Here is a 6,877-nt window from a genome sequence, read left to right on the forward strand (position 1 = left end):
CTTCAGAGTTATTATGGATTGGCCATTAGAGGAACTGCACCACTGAATAATGTTACAGCAATGAGAAAAGCTGTATGGGCCACCTACTTTCCTAAGTTGTCCACAGATGACCACCCTCTTCAGGGACTTCGCCCTAAAGCAGCAGATTCTTGGCGTGATTACCAAAAAGCAAAAGAAAGTGGTCAAATATACCATCATTAGCATTCACTACCTGGGCCTGTTATGAATGAAATAAAAACAATTTTTAGACACCTAAGTGACCCTGTTTTTCTCAGTAAATGTCTTCAGGTGGTACTCAGAATACACATGGGAAAGATTACCGAGGACTAAATACATTAGAAGTTGGTGTACTAGATGCAGTCATATGTTTCAATGATGGAGTGATAGGATGGTTGGAAGTTCTGAGAAATTTAGGCATAAAATGTGGCTCTAATATGGAAGATCAATTGCTTGTGTGTGACAGGCAATGGGTGCGTGAAGCTGAAAGATTCGCTCTTCAAGTTACCAAAGAAGCAAGAAGTGCTAAAAGGTATGCCAAGAGGAATCATGAAGATGAAGAAATGCTGCTGGATGAAGACTATACTTCAGGAACGTTTTGAGGTACAGCTTAATTGTACTCATATCGTCATTCGTAATTTCCCGTAAGTTGTATTTTTCAGAATTCAGGTACAAATATTTCCTAAAGTTTATAAAGCATTGCCCTAATTTTTTTTCTGTAGCTTGCAATAGTCCATACTTATGTAGTAGACCTAAGCTTTATTGCAGAATCAACTAAATTATAGAAAAAATAACATTTATATTAGGAAAAAATTATAAAAATTAAAATGTAAGATGTGATATTTTTTATCCTTGTAATGTGCATAACAGGTGGAATTAAATATGTCTAGTACCTCGGCCATTCATGTCATGCATATCTGGTAAAAATTTGGTCTCCTTCAAATGTATAACATTGGATTAAATGGTACCTCAATTTGAGGAAGTATTTTGGAAAAAAACTGCACCAATTTCTTTGTAATTTTTAATGACGCTAAGCAGGTTCAAAAATATTCAAAATACTTCTAATTTGTCTATAAAGTGTGCTGTATTACCTAATATCAATAAAAAATCTGTAAAACATATACATTATAAACAGTGCCTGAAAGAAATAGGTGTTGATTTTTACATAATATTGAGCCAGAAAAGTGCCCTGTATCCTTAAGGATGGCCTCGGAGTATGGGACTCATCATCGTTTTTTTGTATTAACACCTAAACATTATATGTTTACCTTATTCCAAAACCAAAAGAACCAAGTATACTGTACGCACAGAATACAATGTTCCAGTATTAGTACAAACAAACGTTAAGTGGTGAAATGATGCTTCGTTATGTTTTTTTTTTTCGAACTGTTACCTAATATATGAGCTATTCGGTCGCGAAAAATGAAACTACTGTGAAAACTCATGAAGCTTTTCACAGATGTGTTGAGTAATATCCCTAGCACGCCCTTCGATCGTGCCACGTCGTTCGTTTCGGCTCCGAGCGCACAGTGAACTCGGCTAGAAAGTAGTGTCACCCACCAAGTGTGAGAGCCTGGTGAGAAATTTCACCTGAAGCTATGCAGCCTTCATATCATAAGAGTTATGCGTTTCCATCGTCAAGACAGTTTTCAGCTGCATTCCTCAGGGACAATGAAGATGCTCCTGCAGAGTTTGCGATGGGATGTATTTAATCATCCACAATACAGCGCGTAATGGCTCCCTCTGAGTCTCATCGCTGCTCACATGAATTAATGGCTATGAAGACAACATTTTGATATAGACAGCGAACTGTAGACCAGCGTAGAGAATTGGCGGATAGCACTGGCTGCCGCCTTCTAAGACGAGGGTACTGCAATGTTAGTACAGCGCTGCGATGAATGTCGAAGTCGGAGAGGCGAGTATGTAGCTGGAATTTGTAGGTAACTGTAGCAAATAAAACATTTTTGATTTTCACAGTGGTTTATATTTCGCGGCCGCTCAGAAATTACTTTCCGGATACCCCTTGTAACTGTAATGCGTCACGCCTAATTAAATTCCTCAAGCGGAAGTGGATGATTCAGAATCTCAATTGAAATCGTCACAGAAGGGAAACGTTGCTTTTCCGAACGTCAGTCCCTATTCAAAACATTATCTACTCACTCCCACGCACAAGTTCTAGATATTTGTACTGGGAATACCCAACCCCCTGTATCTGTTGAGGTACCGTAGCTCACGGGGCGCAAATTACCCAGATTAAATTCATTCACTATATGAGGATGAGAACGACTTTCACGAAACTCTACGCGTAATTTCAAACCTTTGTTCAAATGTGTGTGAAATCTTATGGGACTTAACTGCTAAGGTCATCAGTCCCTAAGCTTACACACTACTTAACCTAAATTATGCTAAGGACAAACACACCCACCCATGCCCGAGGGAGGACTCGAACCTCCGCCGGGACCAGCCGCACAGTCCATGACTGCAGCGCCTCAAACCGCTAGGCTAATCCCGCGCCCCTTCAAACCTTTACGAAATTTTTCTCCACTAACAACCTGCACAAAAAATGAGGACAGGAAAATAGTTTATTAAGTACCAAATTTTCACTGTTCATGCAATACAAGTAGAGCATCAGGCCTTAAGTTTTAATTAGTTACTTCTTCACTATCAGCTTTATTCGCAGTACATTTTGCAGACTGTATCCTCGTATACCACTGAATGTACCTGCAAAAGTACATCATTGTTCGACACATAGTTCAGGACATTGAGATCCGTTAAAAACCTAACTTTTGCTTAAAATGAAGCACAGACTGTGCTGATCCGATGTATAATAACCGGTGCACGTAACGACTTCCAACAAATTTTAAACATAATTTTGAACCGTTTCTAAATTTTTTCTCGCTTACATGCTTAATGACAAATATTGAACACATTAACATAACCAGACTTTTGGAGCTGTTTTACACATGGGAGTTCGATTCTTTACATAATCTGGGATCGGGGGATTTAGTGTTATTTAGTAACCTTTATAAATCACCATGCATGTCGTAGTGCTTCACGAGCTCAATCCATGAAAGGTATGGGATGAAATCTTAACATGTTGCGGAGAAAAGCGTCCTATAGCGACTCGACGAAGTTAGACATAATTTCAAACCCTTTCTAAACATTTTCTCGCTTACTTGCTTAAGGGGGGTAGGACGTCAAACGGGACGACTTGGAGCAGGAGAGACACCACAGTACATTTTAATTTCCACCGTATATACTTTTAAAAATAAATTCATAAAACTTTGACAGAATGACCAGAAAGGATTCAGGATTTACACTTATAGTGGTGGAAGTTCAAAAATATAAGAAAATAATTTTTTAAACATTTATATTTCACCTTTTTCTCACTTACCATTGGCTGCACTTCTGTTCATAAGTAAGGGAGACTCTTCGATGAATTTTGCACAGCATACAAACCATACTTACAGGTGTATGAGACTCTAGAATTTTCCAAATCTATTAAAAACTGTGGTAAAAACTGATATAATTAACTATAAAATTTGAATTTTTTTCTAAACATGAAGTTTAAAATATAACAGCACATTCATTTTTTCATAAATTAAATAATTTCTAGAGGTTCATACCCCTGTAAGTATGGTTTGTATGCTGTGCAAAATTCATCGAATAATCTCTCTTACTTATAAAGAAACGTGTACCTATAGCAACAAATGCAGCCAATAGAAGTGAAAAAATGATGAACTTTCACATGTAAAAAAAAATATTTTGTTATGATTTTGAACTTCCACTGCTATGATTGTGAATCCTGAATCCTTCCTGGTCATGCTGACAAAGTTTTATAAATTTATTCGTAAAGGTATAGACAGTGGAAATTAAAATGTCCTGTGGTGTCTCTCCTGCTCCAAGACGGCCCGTTTGACGTCCTATCCCCCTTAACGTCAAATACGTAACACATTAACTCACTTGTAAAGTATTCAGTCGTCTGGAGTTGTTTTATAGAAGAGAATTGGATTTCTTAAAGATTCAGGGAGATGAGGGTTTAGTGGTATTTACTAACCCTTCTAAACGTCCGCCCCTATAGCTGAGTGGTCAGCGTGACGGATTGCCGTCCTACGGGCCGGGGCCCGATTCCCGGCTGGGTCGGAGATTTTCTCCGCTCAGGGACTGGGTGCTGTGTTGTCTTCATCATCATTTCATCTCCATCCGGCGCGCAGGTCGCCCAATGTGGCGTCGAATGTAGTAAGTCCTGAACGAAGGTGGCCGGACCTGCCCCGCAAGGGGCCTCCCGGCCAATGACGCCAAACGCTCATTTCCATTTTATCCTTCTAAACCACCATGAATGTAGTAGTGGTTCACGTGCTCAATCCATGAATGGTATGAGATGAGTGCTTAACATGTCGATGAGAAAGAATCCCTGCATTGAGCACCGTACAGCGATTCGACGAGGGTTTATACACAAGCAGTTGCTATAGTGGCAGAAAGCTAGGTGAGTGGATGACTTACCCACGATACGAGGTGGACGATGTCGGCGCGACGGCAGACGCCAACAGCAGCGGCGGCAGCAGCAGCAGCAGCAGAGGCAGCCACGGCTGTGGGGCGACCATGGTAGCGTCCACAGGACAGGCACACGCCGCCCACGTGCGCTGCCTTTATACGCGCCCTTATCACCGCTACTAGCGCCCTCTCCAGAGGGAACCGCGAAACGCGGAAACGTGGTACAGCACGTCGCCCTGCCATTCTCATCACTGGAATGGTCATCAGTCATCACCTTGACAACAGCATCCGAGCAATTTTGTTAACCCTTCGTTTCTACTGTAAACTAATTTAACATTATTAGTATTGTGGACTTTGAGTGGCGCCATGTTAAATTTTTTATTCGAAAATAAGGGAAAAATATTTTAAGATTATAAACATGGCTGTGCTTCAACAACTGCTCATGCGAGATCTTCAAAGGACTGGAAATAACAGACCACCAGTTGTAAAATACAAGTTGATTAAACCTTGACTGTGGTTTCGACAGTTTTAGAACTGTCATCTTCAGAAGGTATTGTACCTATTCACAAATATTACGACACTGTGTGTGGAACAGAGATGGTATCTTGTCACTAACTCTGTACGTAGCATACTTACGCTCTGCAGGATCCGGTGCCACGTTTTATATTTAAATATCATATACCGTATATACAAATCTTTCAAGTGGCACACTAAATGTTGTTGGGTCTATTGGCAGATGTGTGACACTTAAAAAAAAGTTTAAGATGAAGCCTTACAGTAGAGAGCTTGTACTTTAAAATGATGCATTTGAAATGGTGGTTAAATAGATGGCACGCACTTATACTAGACAGAGTCAACGACTCCCACATCGGATATAGATAATATGTGATTCTACGTGAGTGTGCTTCACTAAAATTATTTGTAAACATTTCCTGTAATTTTGCTTATTGTAATGATACCGTCTCTGTCCCACACATAATGCCGTAACATTTGTTAACAAGTGCAATACCTTCTAAAGAAGACTGTCTACACCAAGGTTTAATAATCCTGTGTTTTGAAACTTGCTGGCTGTTATTTCCAATCCACTGAGAACAATGATTTTTTTCCAACTATAGGTGAAAGCATTGTTAGTAAAGTTCTAGCAGTAATAGACACCATAAGATCCTGAGGAAGATCCCAGCAGAGGGGTCGAAACGTCGATCATTTTAGTAGAAATATGTCGCGGCTAATAACCCAGAAGATTTTAACTTCTGTGACAACGGCCACGAAAGCCTGCAGAATTATATTGTTAGTAAACTTTAGCAATTTGCATCAACCACAAAATGTTTGTATTTCTTAAATTTTTGAATGGTTTTGTAACTGTCAACCATAATGCTGATAATGTCGTAAACAAGAGAAATAATAAGTATACTTATATTGCCCAAATTCTAGTTGTAATGTGCACTTTGTTTACATGTAATAATTGGAGCAACGAATATATATTCATTGACTTCTTCATTACTGAAACTCCTTTCACACATTGGAACAATATCCCGTAAGGTCAAAAATTTAATGCATTTACGGCGCTGATATTTAGTTTTCTATCTTTGGATCTAGGACATATTGGGCGCCTGCTTTGTGTGGCGTATTTTTAGGGGCAGTCTCATTGGGAGACAGAAAAGTTAAAATATACATTCGAAGATTAAAGGAAAAATTTACTGAAAATTCCTTACACAATGGAAATTCCATACGTAATCATTCTTCGACTGTTGAAAATCACTTACTGAACAACTGAGTTACAAATAATCAACTGATAGACTACGTATAACACAATTTATATCACACTTTCGGCTTGTGAAAACAGAGAGCGTCCATTACTCTGGTGGGTTCTATAAACCCATGCGACGAAAAACTCGTCTCTATTCCTCCCCAAACGAAGGTAAACTGGCATTAACTACAATAACGGCGTCTTCAAATTCTAAAAGTAAGCTACCGAAATGTACAAGAACTTATTATGTGCCATCTCGTGACAACACAGAAATACATCGACTGAGGTGCATGAAACCACAGCACAGTAACGAAATATTAAATGTACTCTGTCAATCACAACATTCCTAATGAGCACACATTTGTGAACTATTAGGTCAACAACTTCCTATTATCTCCTCTCCTCGGCTCTTCAGTAAATTCAGAGTTTTGACACTAGTTGTAAATAGAAGCATTTTAATTTAATTTAAAGGAAAATTTTTCATGTAAGAAGGGCGTAGTCTCCTAACATACATCAGGCTGTATCGTCATATTTCGATATGAAAATGATCTGTTAAAACGGGGAGACAAATAAAATAATGCAGTGTTAATAGTACTGTGCGTATATAAATTTTTTGCACTATGTTTCCCTAGAACAAGA

At 39.0% G+C, this 6,877-nt stretch overlaps 1 protein-coding gene across 1 annotated transcript in view; it reads right to left on the reverse strand.

Annotated features, from left to right (window-relative positions):
- LOC126268055 (carboxypeptidase B-like) overlaps nucleotides 1–4,568 on the reverse strand; it is a 122,861-nt gene extending 118,293 nt beyond the window's left edge. The window contains exon 1 of the mRNA XM_049973489.1: nucleotides 4,501–4,568. The gene's annotated coding sequence lies outside the window, so the exon portion shown is untranslated. The remainder of the gene's footprint in view (nucleotides 1–4,500) is intronic.
- Between the last annotated feature and the right edge of the window lie 2,309 nt (nucleotides 4,569–6,877).

Source organism: Schistocerca gregaria, chromosome 4 (genome assembly GCF_023897955.1).
Source record: "Schistocerca gregaria isolate iqSchGreg1 chromosome 4, iqSchGreg1.2, whole genome shotgun sequence".
Classification (NCBI taxonomy): Eukaryota; Metazoa; Arthropoda; class Insecta; order Orthoptera; family Acrididae; genus Schistocerca; species Schistocerca gregaria.